Raw genomic sequence first — 16,017 nt, forward strand, 5'->3', positions numbered from 1 at the left:
TTTATAATACTATCGGTTTTTGAACAGAACTCTACTCAGTTCAACCGGAATTTGGGCTTAAAATCTACTGCTGCAATATGGCCCACTGTTGACAGCTACGGCGCATAGCAAATAAAAGTTGTGCTGTAAGGAAGACAGCGTGTGGATACAGGCTATTCCATTTCTGATTGCTACCTACTAAGATCTCCCTGTAACAGAGGGGGAAATAATTCCTTAGCACCAGGGCTGCCCAGAGGATTCAGGGGGCCTGGGGCAAAGCGGGGCAGCTGCGGCGCTTGTACTCACCCGGCGGCGGTCCGGTCTTCAGCAGCATTTCAGCGGCAGGGGGCCCTTCAGTTGCTCTGTGTCTTCGGCAGCACTGAAGGGGCCCCCATCGCGGAAATGCCGTCGAAAACTTGGAGTGACTGAAGGGCCCCCTGCTGCTGAAATGCCACCATAGACCCGGACCGCCACCGGGCCAGGGCTCGCGGGGCCCCGGGCAAATTGCCCCACTTGCACCCACCTCTGGGCAGCCCTGCTTAGCACAGCACTGCACTTCTTTCCCTACAGTGCAAACAGAAATTCTTTGCTGTTGTCACTACTAGTCCTCCAGAACCCACACTATGCTTAACTAGAGCCAGGGCCTTGGGTTCATCTCTAGGAGGACGTGCTTCCTCAAGAAAGGACACCCTCAGCACTAGGCCAGGACTGAGGGTCTGGCAGTACCAGAAGGAACTGCTGAGACATATCCATTGTCACTGAAAGCATTTAAGGCTCGAAACAGGAAAAAGAAAGGAAAAGGTCTGACGGACGCAGCTACCGCAGAACAGTTCTGAGTCTTTGAGAGAACACTGGCAGAACATAAATATTCATCATGCTCAATGGAGAGGAGAAGGGACTGAATACTTACAGCATCAGAAAGATGCTTTAGTATTTACTGAAGTCTCCTAACAATGGAGTTTGCCAATTATATAGGAGGTGTGTGATCAGTGAAAAACATGCAGAGTGACAAGATACAGAATCACTGCAGTATCTTGGTTCAGGATTTTTTTTCTAGCCTGTGTAAATACGAGAGTGAAATATGGTAGACAAGTCTCTCCAGACTTAATAGAAGATTATTTTGAGGTTGTTTTTCTGTAGCTAAGACGGCTAAATGCTAAACTAATACCCAGTATATTTACTCTTGTTTTAAAGCCTGCAAATTGCAACTAATTAACAGACCTTAATGTTCCCTTGGATTTGGATCTAGCTGAATTTCTCCTCATTATGGAACCATTTTGGATCTGAATTAAACAGTGAAACTTAGTTCTTCCAGCTTCTCCCGCTAAGCAAAAGTGGCCAAAAACATGGAAAGTGACTATCCATCCCCCACACGTAGTAGTCAGTCCCTTCTTTGAGATGTGGTGTTTGCAGGAGCAAAGTGTCTCGTGTCTCATTACAAGTGGGTAAAAGGGTACGTGGCTACCTGCTGATGGGGAGTTCCTAACCAAACCATGCCAGCCATCCACATGCAGCAGTGAGAGCATCATGGAATGTACCGTTGCAAGACAGGGTTGGTACTAAGATCCCATTACTGGATGCCACATGGGTAAGGCTGAGGCTACTGGAGGTTGCTATTTGAAAAAAAAACAAACTTTCTGGGACTCCAGGGGCTATTAGATCTCTGGAAAATCTGAGATTTTAAGAGTTTAAAAAAATAAAGCTTGGCTACTGGGTGACAGTATTTTTCTGTGAATTACAATTGATATAAAGGACAAAGATGCTCCAACCCACTGCTGTTTCACTGCTTAAAATTGGGTATCTTTGTACATGCATTGGCTTTTCTGACAATATTTGGGGCCCTATGAAGATCACTGGCGGGAGGCGGGGATGTCCCCTTTGCCCCGCTGGGAGCGCCAGACCTGCACAAGGCTCATTTCAAAAAGGTTTGGGACTAGATATGACTGGAACCCCCCGTTTTATATACCTCGAAGGGGGAGCAGCAGGTAAGCGACTGGAATGACAGGCTCAAGGTACAGCACAGGAGTAAAGCCCATTAGTTACCAGCGTCCCCACCAGATTCACTGTCTTTCAAGGACACCTCATAGACTTTAAGGTCAGAAGGGACCATTATGATCATCTAGTCTGCCTTGTTAAGGAGTGAAGCTAGGTCCAATTCTTGATGCCTCTTCCCCAGGCTCCAGCTCCCTCTCCTGGCCCCCTACCCCATCACTAGTGGCTCCCGCTCAAAGTCACACACCCTGGCTCCCAGCTGTCAGCAGCAGCACTGGCTGAGACACACTTTCCCCACTGTCCTGCCACCATCCCCACCCACCCCACTATATGGCCCAGTCCTCTGCTCAGAGCCCACCCCCTGCCGCCTTTACTCATGTTTGGCCTTCACTCCCATGCCTCAGCATCCACCTGCCTTTCCTGGATAGCAGGTCAGTCCTGCTCTCACCCTGCCACTCCCCCTCCTATTCAGATTTCCAGCACTTCCCCCTGAAGTAGGCCAGGCTTTGAACTGGCATGATTAGCAGTGCTAGTGGTTGATACAAACGTGAGGGGCCAGCTCTGCTCTGGGCACCTGACAGGAACATTTATATTTTCTTTTTTTGTTTTTTAATCCCAGTAGGGAAAAAAAGGAAGGTCTTTCAGGACCTCAGGGCTGTACTCTGTTTCTTGCTTATGCACATGTTTATCTTCTGTTTATTTGGACTGGTACACAAATAAAATGGGGCACTCACACAGCCCTCCATGTGCCCCTGGTATAAGTTAGAAGAATGAAATCAAATAGCAGCTTATTCCCTGCTCTCCCAACCAAACAGCCCACCCCCCAGTCATTAGATCTGCCCTCAACTCCCCCCACCCCCGCCCCATGCTGCAGCCCTCACAAATACAGTAGAACCTCAGAGTTACAAACTGACCAGTCAACCACACACCTCACTTGGAACTGGAGATAGGCAATCAGGCAGCAGCAGAGAAAAAAAATAAGGAAATACTGTACAGTACTGTGTTAAACGTAAACTACTAAAAAAAATTAAGGGAAACCTTTTAAAAAAAGATTTGACAAGGTAAGGAAACTGTTCCTGTGCTGGTTTCATTTACATTAAGATGGTTAAAAGCAGCATTTTTCTTCTGCATATTAACAATGCAAAGCTGTATTGAGTCAATGTTCAGTTGTAAACTTTTGAAAGAACCACCATAACGCTTTGTTTGGAGTTACAAACAACCTCCATCCCCAAGGTGTTCAGAACTCTGAGGTTCATTGTATATGGACCTTGCAATTTCTTTTCACTCTTGAAACCAGAGCACAAGATGGGGGAGCTTGTTCCAGAGGTTAGAGTACCTCCCTGGAGAATGCTCGACCACCAGCCCCATTTTTTAAGCTGGGGGGGATCCAGGTTGAGCATCTCTGATGATCACATCTGTCATGGCACAGGGAGAGAGTTGGTCTCTCAAGTGGTCTCCCAGGCCATTTAGAGCTTCATAGGTCAAAAACAATACCTTAAATTCAGTCTGGAAACTAACATGCAGCCAGCAAAAATCATGGAGGGCTAGTGTCATGTGCTACCCTTGGGAAGCATCACTTACTAGGTGGGCCACTATGTTTTGCACCATCTTAAGTTTCTGGATTGATGTCCAGGTATGTTGACATAAGGGTGTCATGTTTTCATTGGTGGTGTTATGCAGGTGTGCATGGAGCTTTAGAGAGAAATATAATGAAAGGTTCTTGGTCTATCTAAGCATATGCACAATGATCTCAAATTGTCCTCTGTGTGCCCCTGTTCCAGTTAAAAGATGGTGGGATACCTCAGCCCCTAACGGATTCTGTAAAACACTGTCATAGTAACAGAGTAAAGGAGAAATTTATTTTTAAAAAACCTGATATACCATAAAAGCCTTGACTGTACCAAAGAACTGAACAATTCTGTCTATGACACAGCATTATGAAACAAATGAACCCAGCGAACAATATCTCAGTTACTTTCTTTCAATGTGTTATGCTGCAAAACTTGCTTGGCAAGCAAGGTCAATTAGCAAAAGCTCTTCAGGGTGCACAAAGTAGGTTTCAGCTAGCAGGCTATATAGCCTCCAGTAGATACTTAGAGTGCTAATCAACATACTAACTATGTGACAGATACTCTATGATCTTCGCTCCCCTCCATCAATTGGATTTGAGTTCACCTTTACTTGTCATTTTCATCTACCGACTTTCAGCTGTCATCAGCTTCTACTGATGTAAAAACACAGGCCCAAACTCTGGTCTATTTAAATCACTGGCATAACTCCCATTGACATGAATGGGACTAGGATTTGGCCCGTTGAATCTAACATATATCCTTGCATGGTTCTTTAAAAGTCTGTAAATCTCTTGAGTGATGTGCCTATGGCAACCTGAGGGCATGATGGGGTGTATAGGCTTCGCAATGACAGGGAGGGGCTTGGGAGGTAGTAGGCGCAAACATAGGCTCGCCCCGCCCCTCCAGCCCTGTCAATCACGCATGGTAAGGAGGAAGCTCCTGGAACAGCAAGGAGGATTACAGGAAACCCCAGGGGAAAGCCCGTTCAGGAAGGGCTGACTCGGCTACCAAGCCATAAGGACCCTAACGAAGCTGCTCCTCTGACACCCCTGAAATAAAGAGGTACCTCAGATTTATTTTTGCCGTATTATTGACCAATGTGAGGCTTGGTTTATGTTGACGTGAAATTTTGCATTTCCCCCCCACCCAGAAGTAAAGTAAGCAGGCCCACCAGGGTGGGGCCACGACCAGGGCAAAGAGCCTGTGGCCAATCCCGTGTTGGAAACAGGGCATGGCAAGGGGCCCCATCCAAGCCAGGGAGGTGCCACAGAGATTTTTACAGAGATTTTTTTAAAACCCAGCAGAGTTGCCAGATTTGTGAAACACAGAGGATTTCTGGAATATAGCAAAGACCCAGTGAATGCTATTGCTTTAGTCTGTACAGCCACCTGGGACACTGCGTGGCAGTGAACTGGTTAATCCAAATGGCTTTATACTTTGTTTACAAAATAAATCTATCACAATTCCACATCAGTAGTTTTGAGAGTGCAGTTGCAAATACTTTCAGATTCTGTATTAATAAGCACTGGTAGGAGTCTCAGATGTGAGTTATGCAGTAGGCTACTTTCAGATTCTTGCTGCTGATCCATAAGCCTTACGATGGGTAGTATCATGGACTTGAGCAATTTAATTGTAGTAAGTTACCATGAGAACTGTATTACTGCAAAAATGATTCAGGTGCAACTAGAAATATAAACCCATCAAACGAGACTTCATTCTGTAACAATTTAGATTCTTGTTGTCAATATTAACCTGGAAAGAAGAGGTAGAACAAAACAACGAAAGGGTAATCACCATTTTTCTAAACAAACCAGGAACAGCTGCTCCAAGGTCAATAACTGGAAAAATGATGAAAGGAGATGTTAATGATCATGCATTATGTGAGTAAATGTCACTGCTAAAACCAATCAGTCCAGATTTAAAACACCATGTGACACTGTATCAGCAGCAATTAAGGTGGTAGATGATGTACTAAAGGGCTTGGACAAAGGATATTATTATGGTACTTGCTTTATCGATTTGTACAAGGTTTTTTGATTGAATGACTGATAGTAATAAGTAATTAGGTTGATTCTGGGGTTACAATGACAAAAAACAAAACAAAACACTGACCCAGGTTATATTTAATCCTCTATGGTACTTTACTGATAGTAAAGTGCTTAAATAAGGAATAGTCCAAGTTTCTGTTGGAAAGTCAGTGCTACACGACAGCTGAAGCAGAATTCAGAGAGGGAGACATCTGGCTTGCATACAGATGCTGGTAATGTGTACAAATAAGTTTAACATCCATTAAAGGTGAATGATGTGAGATTCATGACTTCACCATAAGGAGTTCTCCAAACTCAGTTTCATGTTTCGGTATCTCTGACGTAAACAATCGACACAAGTAAAATAATATGTCCATAGATGGCAACACCATACTTTTTTGAAGTGGCTAAACGTACATAAAACAAGAGTCAACTCCTGCAGTGATTGAAGAAATCTTCTAAACAAAAGCCACAGGTGCTAGACATAAAGGAGACTCTTTTCAATACCCAGAACAGGGTTTTTTTTTCCTGCCATCAGCAAATATGATTTAAGGTAAGTGTAATTTCTATTCATATCATCCATTACCCAGCCAACTTAATTAAATGTCAGAAATCTTGTTTAACTGGTTAAACGTAGTTAACGATGCATCTCTAATCCCAAATCCCAGCAGCAGCTTTTCCCCCCCTCAGGGTGAAATTCACTCTGGTGTGGAAAACCAGCATAAAGACCTCAGCAACACTTGAACCCCATGCTAGGACAGAGAGCGTGAGGCAGGGCCATGGTTATCATCTAGGGGGGCTTTTGGCAGCTCCACACAGGCCAATTCAGAGAGCAGTAACTGGGACAGGCTGAAGGAAGGGTCTCAGATTCTGCGCTCATGAGGATCCAATGGCCTCGATGCATTGCACAAGTTATAAAGGCACCACAACCACTACTCCAGGGGTGTTGACAGCAGCAAGGGTCTGAACTGCAGACCTGCACCTTGGAGGGAAGGGAGGGTGAATTCTGCCTTCACCCACATACAGCCTGATCATTTGGTCTGTACCCGAACTACATCTCTCAGTCATTTGATAGTTTTCACGCAGCAACTGCCGACCCTTTCCTCTGAGCGGCCCTGATACAGTCAGTCAAGTCCCTGACCTTAAGCATGTGAGTCATCTATTCAACAAGGTATTTACGAATGGGTTTAACTTTGAATAGTCCCACTGACAATAGAGACGTATACCTGCCTTCTATCCATTCAAAACACAGCCACAAAACACAATCGCTCTTCCCCACTGCTCAGACCAGGCCATTCCCCTCTTCGTATACAGGCCTTCCCATGCCCTATGCGTCTCCTTTAGTCTCCTCATTCAGGTTTTCAAGTTCCACCAAAGCCACTCAACTGCCCCATTGTTCTCCTCCCACTCATATTGCCATTCCCTTATCACGTGACTCTCTCCACCTGCAACCCTCTATGCTTTGCCCCTCCCCTCTCTCCCAAGTCACTCCCCAAAACGCACATTACCTGAAGGCCTCTGAACCTCAGCCTTCCCCTCTTCCAAGTGTTAACAAAACTGCTAAAGATCACCACCCTCATCTGGAACTAACAAGCCATATGCTAAATGTCGCTGCTCATTTGCTTGCTTCTTGCTTCACTGCCTCCTCCTTTGGTACGTCACCTATTTATACTGCAAACTACTCATGGCATGAACCTTGTTAGCGCATTTGTCTGTAAGGACCTACCATGTCTCTAGCGCTATACAACCAACCAGTGATACTCACAGTAGTGGCACCTGAATAATGCGATGGACTTTGGCATTTGAGCTGATTTAGAAACACAGCACAGAGCAGTAGAGATGCATCTGCAAGGGTAGCAGTACACTCAGCTACACACCACTGTGCTGGCTATTGATTTTCAGGTTTCAACAACAGTTACACTCATTAGGGTTATTTTATGCATGTAAAAGTTAAAAATGAAGTCACTTCAGATTGATTAGGCACTAGCTGATACCTGGGATTCTTTTAATGTAGGATGCTGCTTTGGAGCTCTCTTTTTTTTTTTTTTTTTTTTTTTTTATGAATTTAGCCCTTTGTGAGGATAGAGAATGAGATTCAACTGAAAACTTACATTTTTGTATTGATTTGCAGATCCTTCCTACTGGGATGAATCCTTGGTTGTTTTTCTATGACACATTTTGTGCACTGATATTTGTCGTCGTCTCTGGATAGGTGTGTGTATGCACTAGGGTTTCCACTCTTACCAAGAGAGGGTTCCCCCCACTCTCCTCTCCCTGCTCCAAAAGCCTCAGCGTGCCCTTTTTTCTGGTTGTGCATTTCCTTGCTCTGGATATTTCTGACTTCGCCTGCCTTGTGAGGATTGAAGCTGAGCAGTGATTTCAGGCTGGAGATAAATGCCTGTATGTGCTCTAAAAAATTACAGCTGATCTGATGAAGCAATACTGCAAGCTCTATTAACAAGCTCGTTTTTAAACTATACCATTTTAGTTCCCAGGAATGCAAGCTGATCTGTGCCCACAGACATTTATGCCCAGGCAGGACGACAGGGCTGTTCCACATGGCCCCAGGGATCTGCCCACACACATAAGCTTGCAGGACCAGGGCCTGTATTTGATTTTAATGTGCTGAAGACCTGGCTCCTGCTCTTATTGGAGTCAATGAAAGATTGGCTGTTGGCTTCAACAGGAACAGTGTGGGCAGAAATTTTGAAAGGAGCCCTACTTGTGTGTGCACAGTTTTGTGTGATTGATGAATTTTCACACATGGGCAGCATCTGTGAATGCAAACTGTGCCTGCAGAATTAGAAGCCACGTTTGAAACACTTCGCCCCATGTGTTCTTATTTTCAGGAAACTTTTTTTTTTAAGCACTAACTTATATAACAACATAACAACACTCTTTTAAAAGGTAGCCTTAGGGGGGCTTTTGAAAAGAGCTCTAGGAAAACAGCTCAAAGTAGGCTGTTCCTTACCGCAAGATTATGCAAATGACACCAGAAGCTAGTGCTGCCTGGGACTACAGTATTGGAGAGCTGGGAAAGGAGGAGGAGAGAGAGAGAAGGCAGCAGAGAAAAGAACGAGCAATGCAGCTGGGGGGTAAGTTGGAAACAACTTGTACCGCCAGTAAAATCCCTGCTCTGGTTTTTTAATCTTGTCAAATTGCAGATATGCCTAATGACGATTTTTTAAAGATGATAAAAAGACTTAAAATCGACAACGCTTTCTGCCCACGGGAACGGTGTAGAAAAAGGACTTGGCTTCCACACACCCTGGGAGTTGTCCCCCCCTTACAATATACTCAACAGATTGGGGCTCTTTTCTCAGCAGAAAATGAGGCAAAGCAGCAGTATAAACCAGGCTTCTTACCACTGACTAAACTCCCATTGCCATGGGACAACAGTCCCAATTCGATTAAACACTTTAAGATGCAGAAATTCAAAATGGGGCAGAAGATAGATATATAATAAAGGAGAATTGTCCCCCTTGCTCTGAAAATGAAGACATTTTATACACTTCCTTTGGGGCAGGGGTAGCTGGCAGGCGATACTGTATATTCTATACACACTTATTCTGATACAGAAGTACTTGATCTCATGGCCTATATAGAAACCAGGGGATTCTCCCAGGTGGTCTCTGAACCTACACACGAAGCCGGACATATGTTGGATCCTATCTTCAGTCTAGGACAGGATATTGGTGTCATCATCAACGTAGGACTCTCCTGGTCTGACCACCACCTTATCCAGATAGAGATCAGAAGAGTAGTGAGCAACCAGAGCTGGTCTATTCCCAAAGACTCTTCAACTCCAGAGGTTTCAACTCTCTCTAGAGGAACAAGCCCAACAAATAAAAGACCAAAGCACCAATGGGTTAGTACAACATAATAAATCACTTCATGTCCATTACTGTCAATGTCTTGGCCCCAAGCCATCCCCTCTGCCCACTCTGCCCACAGGAGATCACCATGGTTCACAAATGAATGACAGCAAATTAAGGGCACTGGCACAAAGGGCCAGTGACACAAAAGAACATTCTGAATCTCTCCGCCAGCAGCACAACCACCGCCTGCCAGATAATATCATTGCAAGAGAGGAGGCAAAATAAGCCTTCAACTCCTCCATGATCAGAGCCTACAGAGCCATTCTTCACAGTGAGCCTGCAAATCAACCTGGACTGCATAGCCCAGATGCCAGACCCAAGGACTGATTGTTCTGGAGAGTGTCATCTTAAGTCACTAATAAAATAAACAACATGCAGGGTGCTAACTGGGAAAAAAATTCTATTCCAGCCAGCTCATATTATCTGCCCCATCGGCGCTGCCTGAGCTTGACCTTATCACACAATGAAACTCAAGAAGCCCTGAAAAATATTAGAGCCAGAGCTGTGCAATGGCTCCATGCCCCTCCTGGCTGGCAAAACAGCTATACCCACTACTAGTCTACACAGGCAATGCCTGCTTCAGAGAAGTGCACCAATCAAACCCTTTGAAAAAAGCAATAGTTCACTCAGTTCTCAAACAGCCACTACTCCACCTGAAGATCTCTCCAACTACTGTCCCACTCTGGACAAAAAAACTGAGAAATCAGTAACCACCAAGCTCCAACAACATGTGACACCAACCAAGATTTTGGACACCTCATGATGAGGGTTCAGACCAGAATACAGCACAGAGACAGCTCTAGTGGCACTAAAAGATGACCTCTTCATGGCCACAGACACAGGTAAGATCTCTATGCTCACAGTGTTAGACCCCTCTGCAGCCTTTGACAAAGGGGACCACAAGGCACTGCTAACCCACCTACATGACATAGCAGGGGTAGATGGCCCAGCACTAGAGAGGGTCTAATCGTTCCTCTCCAGCAGAACTCAGAGCTCCTCCTCTCTTAGGCCCTGACCTGCAGAATTCCATCAGGATCCACATTAGCCCCATTTCTCTTCAATATGTACATGAGACCACTAGGAGAGAAAGAGACCCCCTAGGCTCAGCTGCCAACCTCATGCTAAAGACCAGAAGAACTCTGTGTAAACTCGGATGATTGTCTCCCTCACCAACAGAAGTTGGTCCAATAAAGATATTCCTTCACCCAACTTGTCACTCTGACAGTATGCGAATGACATTCAGCTGTATAGTTCCTTCTCAATAGACTACTAAAGCTTTAGAACACCTAAAGCTTTAGGCCACCATGACATGTGCTCCTGGTGGCCTATCAGTACCATAGTCAAGTCTCTCAATTGGCTCCATCAGCTTCCAATGCCAGTTTAAGGCTTTGGCCCTAATTTTCACATTTCAATTAGTGGATTAAGCCCAAGCTACATGAAAGGTCTCCCACAACAGAGATGCTCCTCTAGGACAAGGCAGATCACAAAGCCCAGGACTCAGCATGAGAGAACTGGGACACAGCATTCCCTGTCAAGGAGATCTGGCTCTGGAGCAATCTTCCAGAGGAAATCAGGCCAGTCTAGAATCTGACCATCTTTAGGAAATGATGCAAAACCTTCCTTTCTGAGCAAGCCTTTCCACCATAAATGACGCTCACAATATGAACATCCCCTCCTACTCCCAAATTCCTACCATCCCCACCCCACAAAAAACCTACCCCAATAGAGTCACCCCTGGACCCTTTTTAAAAATTGGCATCACATTAGCTGTCCTCCAGTCATTCGGTACAGAAGCTGATTTATACGTATGCTGTTATGTGAATGGTACTTTAGTCCTTATGGGGAAAATCCCACCTCAATGAAATACCTTTCACAACTATTTAAATCACAGGCTCGTGGTTTTGAAATTTCCACTTAAAGAAAGAGGGGTTTGAGTTTCTTTCTTCTGTATCTGAAGATTAATAAAAGATACACACATTGATCAGACTGGGATTACTTCTGGAATGATGGGAGCAAAATCTAAACATTTCCTTACCTAAGTACAGTACATTTAAAAGCAGTTTTTGATTTACAGTCTTTATATTGATTTGCTTTACAGCCCTAACCCCCAATACAGCCAGGGAGTGCACGGCACAACTTTAGGGAGGGTTTATGCATAGGTGGCTTTAAGAAGAAGGAAGTATACTGGGGTCTGCTGTCAGGATGTGTAGAAAAGACAGTTTGAAAAATAACCTGCAGATTACATCTGGAGGATGGAAGTACTCACTCCTACTAAGGGTATGTCTACACTACCCGCCGGATGGGCGGGCAGCGATCGATCCAGCAGGGGTCGATTTATCACTTCTAGTCTAGATGCGATAAATCGATTCCCGAGCACTCTCCTGTCAATTCCTGTACTCCAGCGCCATGAGAGGTGCAGGCGGAGTCGACGGGGAAGCGGCAGCAGTCGACTCACTGCAGTGAAGACACCGCAGTGAATAGGTCTAAGTACATTGACTTCAGCTACGAAGTTGCTTAACTTAGATTGATCTCCCCCCCTCCCCACAGTGTAGACCAGGCCTCAGAAAGTGAACAAGGCAGGTATAGAGGCATCTGAAGCCCATAAAGGGAATGTGAAAGAGCTAGATTGGGTTCTGCAGGCTTTAGTGATGCAGGGGATACTGGGTTGGGGAGTGTTGCCTCTGGGCTGTATATGAAGAGTGAAATTAGAACTCATGCAGTCTCTGGGATTTAGCAGGAAGGGGAATTACAAGAGTATATGACTGGGCCCTAGGTGGTGGGTGGCAGGTTGTTTCACCTATCAGTATGTGAAGTGGAGGCTGGAATTTGGAATGATCCTCTGCCCTTATTGAAAATGGAGCTGGAGCCCAGAGTAGGAAGCCTGGGACTATGCCTGGTGTTAGAATCTTCATTGTTGGATTGGAAGTTCCCTAAATTTGAACATTTAAAAAAAATTCTAATATCTTATTACCACTCAAAAGGGTGAGAGATTCTCATCACTGACTTGGTCATAACATAGTATGTGATCTGGGGACAGTACCTTTACTGTAGAGATGTGAATGAGCAGAAAGTCGATTTAAAACGTGTACCATCTGGATAACGGGCATATAAATACTTCCACATCCATCACTGGCTCAAATCCAGCCAAGCCCAGTAGTGACTACCATCCGAGGGGCAACTGGGTGGCCTAAATGAAATGAGTTAGCAGGTTGAGTCAAGGTCCCTTTAGGTGAATTGTCCACATCAGAAATATCACTAATCAATAATGATATTGGTCTTTTCAGGGTCAAGCTAAGGACTCAATGGTTCTAGAGACTGCACTGTCCTCTCACCATCCAGATACCCCTTTAGGAGGAGGTTGAGGAACATGGTTAGAACAATGTGATAACTCTGTATTGGTGTGGTTTGTTCCATGGCCAAGCAGAGGATTCCTTCTCCGTGGCTGACAATTCCGCACCTTTTGCAAGTGCTCAATTTACAGAAAAAACTCAATAGCTGTCCATATGGGGAATTTGAAACCTTCTTTGCCTGCATTATTCTTTTATGCACAAAGGAAATACGCAGTACTCAGAATGGTGTTTTTAGTTACTTAATATCACTTTTTGTAAGGAAAAGACTAGCTCATTCCCTGCCAGTGGAGGACGTGAACTTCTGGACAAACTGTGAAATCATACTATGGATAAATGTGTATTCACTCTGGCTCCAATATTCCTTTTGCTAGTATATGTTTGCAACTGCTACTTCCTCAGTAAAAGTCACTTTGCCTGTTTCAAATAATAGTCTGATTTTACAAGATGCACAGTGGACACCGGCGGAACCACAAAGCTCTATTTTCTTAGATGCCCATAAAATGCCCATCTCGCCAGAGATAAAAATGCTAGAACTTTAAAGAATGAGCATAGGAGGCATTGACTGGTATTATTTTTCAGCTGATTTAGCAAATGTCAGTTCTTGAGACACAGAAAATGAAAACAATCAAGTCAGTCAGTGTTTGGCCTGGAACTTTCAGAACTTCTTCACATCTCCCTACCAATTAACTGTAACTTGATCTTGACCTGCCAGGAACTAGGAGCGAAATGTGCAGACTCTTGACTAAATAATGGAAATATGGCTGAGATACTGAGTATTGTGGGGGAAGGAGAGAGAGAGAGAGAAGAAAAGGCTGGAACCGTGCTTGTGCAGTAAGGAATATTAAAAAGTTTCCAGAGCTCTGCAGTATTACAATGCATTCTGATATTATCTTTATTAGATATTACTGGATAAAGAGCCAGTTCATTCAAAATTAATGGAACAGTAGTGCCATCCACACATTATCCATAACCATAAAGTGAATGTGGACAACTATATATTAAATCTGTTTGAAATAACTGCAAAGTGAAGCAGGAGAAATGTGTCATAAAACAAGGGGAAATGTATAATGAAGGAGGGTCGTACGATAAAATGGAGAGGAAGAGGTGATAGTGCTGCATAAGTCTGAAAATCGGAAAAACCACAATAAACCAGAAGGACTTCTCCCTGAAATGGAAAAACTATTCCTAGAAAGTGAACAACTGCAAATAAAAGAACCTTATTAAAGAGTGACATTGTAAAATGGTGAATAAAATGACAAATTGCAAAGAGCTTTGATTGCAAAACAGTAGAGGTATTCATGAAAAGAAAACAATTTTATTGTATCTTTTGATGAGAGCTCTACAATGTAGGGCATTAATATCACAGACAGACTCAGTAATAGGTTTCCAAATAGGCAGATAAACATTTTATTCAATCACAAGATGAAAATTCCTTCTATAAATTTTCTTATTAAATAAACTTCATTTTAGATGGATCTGTAAGAACATTTTATGGTACACATTTGTCATTTAAAATTTTGAAAAAATTGTGATTAGAAAGTGAAAACTTGAGAAATTCAGTGGGTTTGGTTTCCAGATGCTATTCAGACTGTTTATGTTGGCTAGTGATTTGTTTTCCATGGCTGTGTAGAGAGCCTTAGGTTGGACTTCATCTGTCAGAAGTAAACAACAAATCATTTGGTATATACAGCAGTAAAAGGCATGCCTGGAAGACCATCATTTTTACCATTTTGTAATGTTTCTATAGTAGGAAACTCTCTGGTGTCAGATTATTCCCTTATGGTGCACTGAAGATTAAGATTACTTCATTCACTGGAGAATAGTTAAAGACAGAACTGCAGAGGACAAGCAGTTTCATTTTGAATTATTAGGGATACGTTTTTCAAAAATGGCCTCTTAAGCCCCAGTCCTGCTAAGACATATTCACATTGCATAAACTTCAGTATGTTCACAAACCTTTGTATAACTGAGCTCTAATTCTGTACATTCAAATTTTGCATGGGACAAAGCATGTGCTTGCCTATACAAACTTGTTGGTAACTACCCAGTTTGGGAGCACGCTGAGTACATGTCAAGACAAATTTGGAGCATATTTAAGGACCGGGTTGAGGCCACTCTGAAAATGTAACAGCCTTGCTTTGGGAACCCTATTGTAGATGTTAATCGTATTAAGAATACACGTATAAACCACCCCTAAATTAATTGGGGGCCACAAAGACTTTCCCTAGATTAAATTGCACACTTGAAAATGTTAATTGCTCTTCTGCAACAGGTTCTCCCTACCAGGGAGCAGTGAGCTGCTCCTTTCTCTCTTTAAACAAGCCAGATGGATCCTCCTATTCGATGGATTTTTAGCTTCAAAACCACCAGTCAACATAGGTGGTTCATCAAATGAAGCACAGGCTGCACCCTCCAAAGAGAAGGTGCAGTTTCTCTGTTCTCCAAGAGGCCTGGGAGGCACTGGCTTGTGTTCCCAGGGAACAAACTGGCCTTAAATAATAGTGTTACACAGCAACACGTTGTCACATCAGTGATCAACGAGCAACACCCCTCTTTTGTTTCTTTAAATTTCAAGTTCAGTATGTATCTGGTAAAAAAATCTCATGGTGCAACCATAACAAATAGGCCCAAATTCAGAGGTGATGTGTAAGGAGCTGTATGTTACGCACTGGCCAGGCCATTTGAATTACTCCCTCAGGGGGTTTCAGAGGGTCAGAGTGTGAGGTGCTGGAGGAGGGCATACAGAACAATCCCTTAAATCTCCCTTTGCATCTGGCTCAAGCATCTCCTCTCTCAACTTCAGTCCTCTCTGGCCCTTCCCTGACCTCCCTTGGGAAGTTCACCCCACCTGTGAGCAGAGTCTTGCCCAAACTTTGCAGAGCTGCCTCTTCTGTTCACAACTTCTGCACGGAGATAGTTGCTCCGTGCAGAGATGAGACAGGAGGAAACCCTGCATCTCCCCTCCCACTGTGGCACTCTCTCACTTTTCTGGCCTGTGTCTGCAATAGGGGTCCTGCCCCCAGAGAACCATTAGGCTCTTGGTAGGATTCTTCGTGTGAAGGTTGATGTTGCACATCTGGGTTTAGGATGCAATTATCCTGTTTAGTATGGAACTCTCTCATTTCAAACATAATGTACACCTACAGCGTCCTTTCAAATCAGCATGTTTTAATGACAGCTCTTCGGATCAGACTAGACAGACAGAGACAGACAAAAACAT

The 16,017-nt window shown here is 43.9% G+C and overlaps 1 protein-coding gene across 11 annotated transcripts in view; it reads right to left on the minus strand.

The window, feature by feature from the left end:
• The window catches only part of FHIT (fragile histidine triad diadenosine triphosphatase), a 1,025,256-nt gene that overhangs the window by 416,762 nt on the left and 592,477 nt on the right, over nucleotides 1-16,017 (minus strand). The gene's annotated exons all lie outside the window — the stretch shown is intronic.

Source organism: Mauremys mutica, chromosome 7, assembly GCF_020497125.1.
Source record: "Mauremys mutica isolate MM-2020 ecotype Southern chromosome 7, ASM2049712v1, whole genome shotgun sequence".
Lineage (NCBI taxonomy): Eukaryota > Metazoa > Chordata > Testudines > Geoemydidae > Mauremys > Mauremys mutica.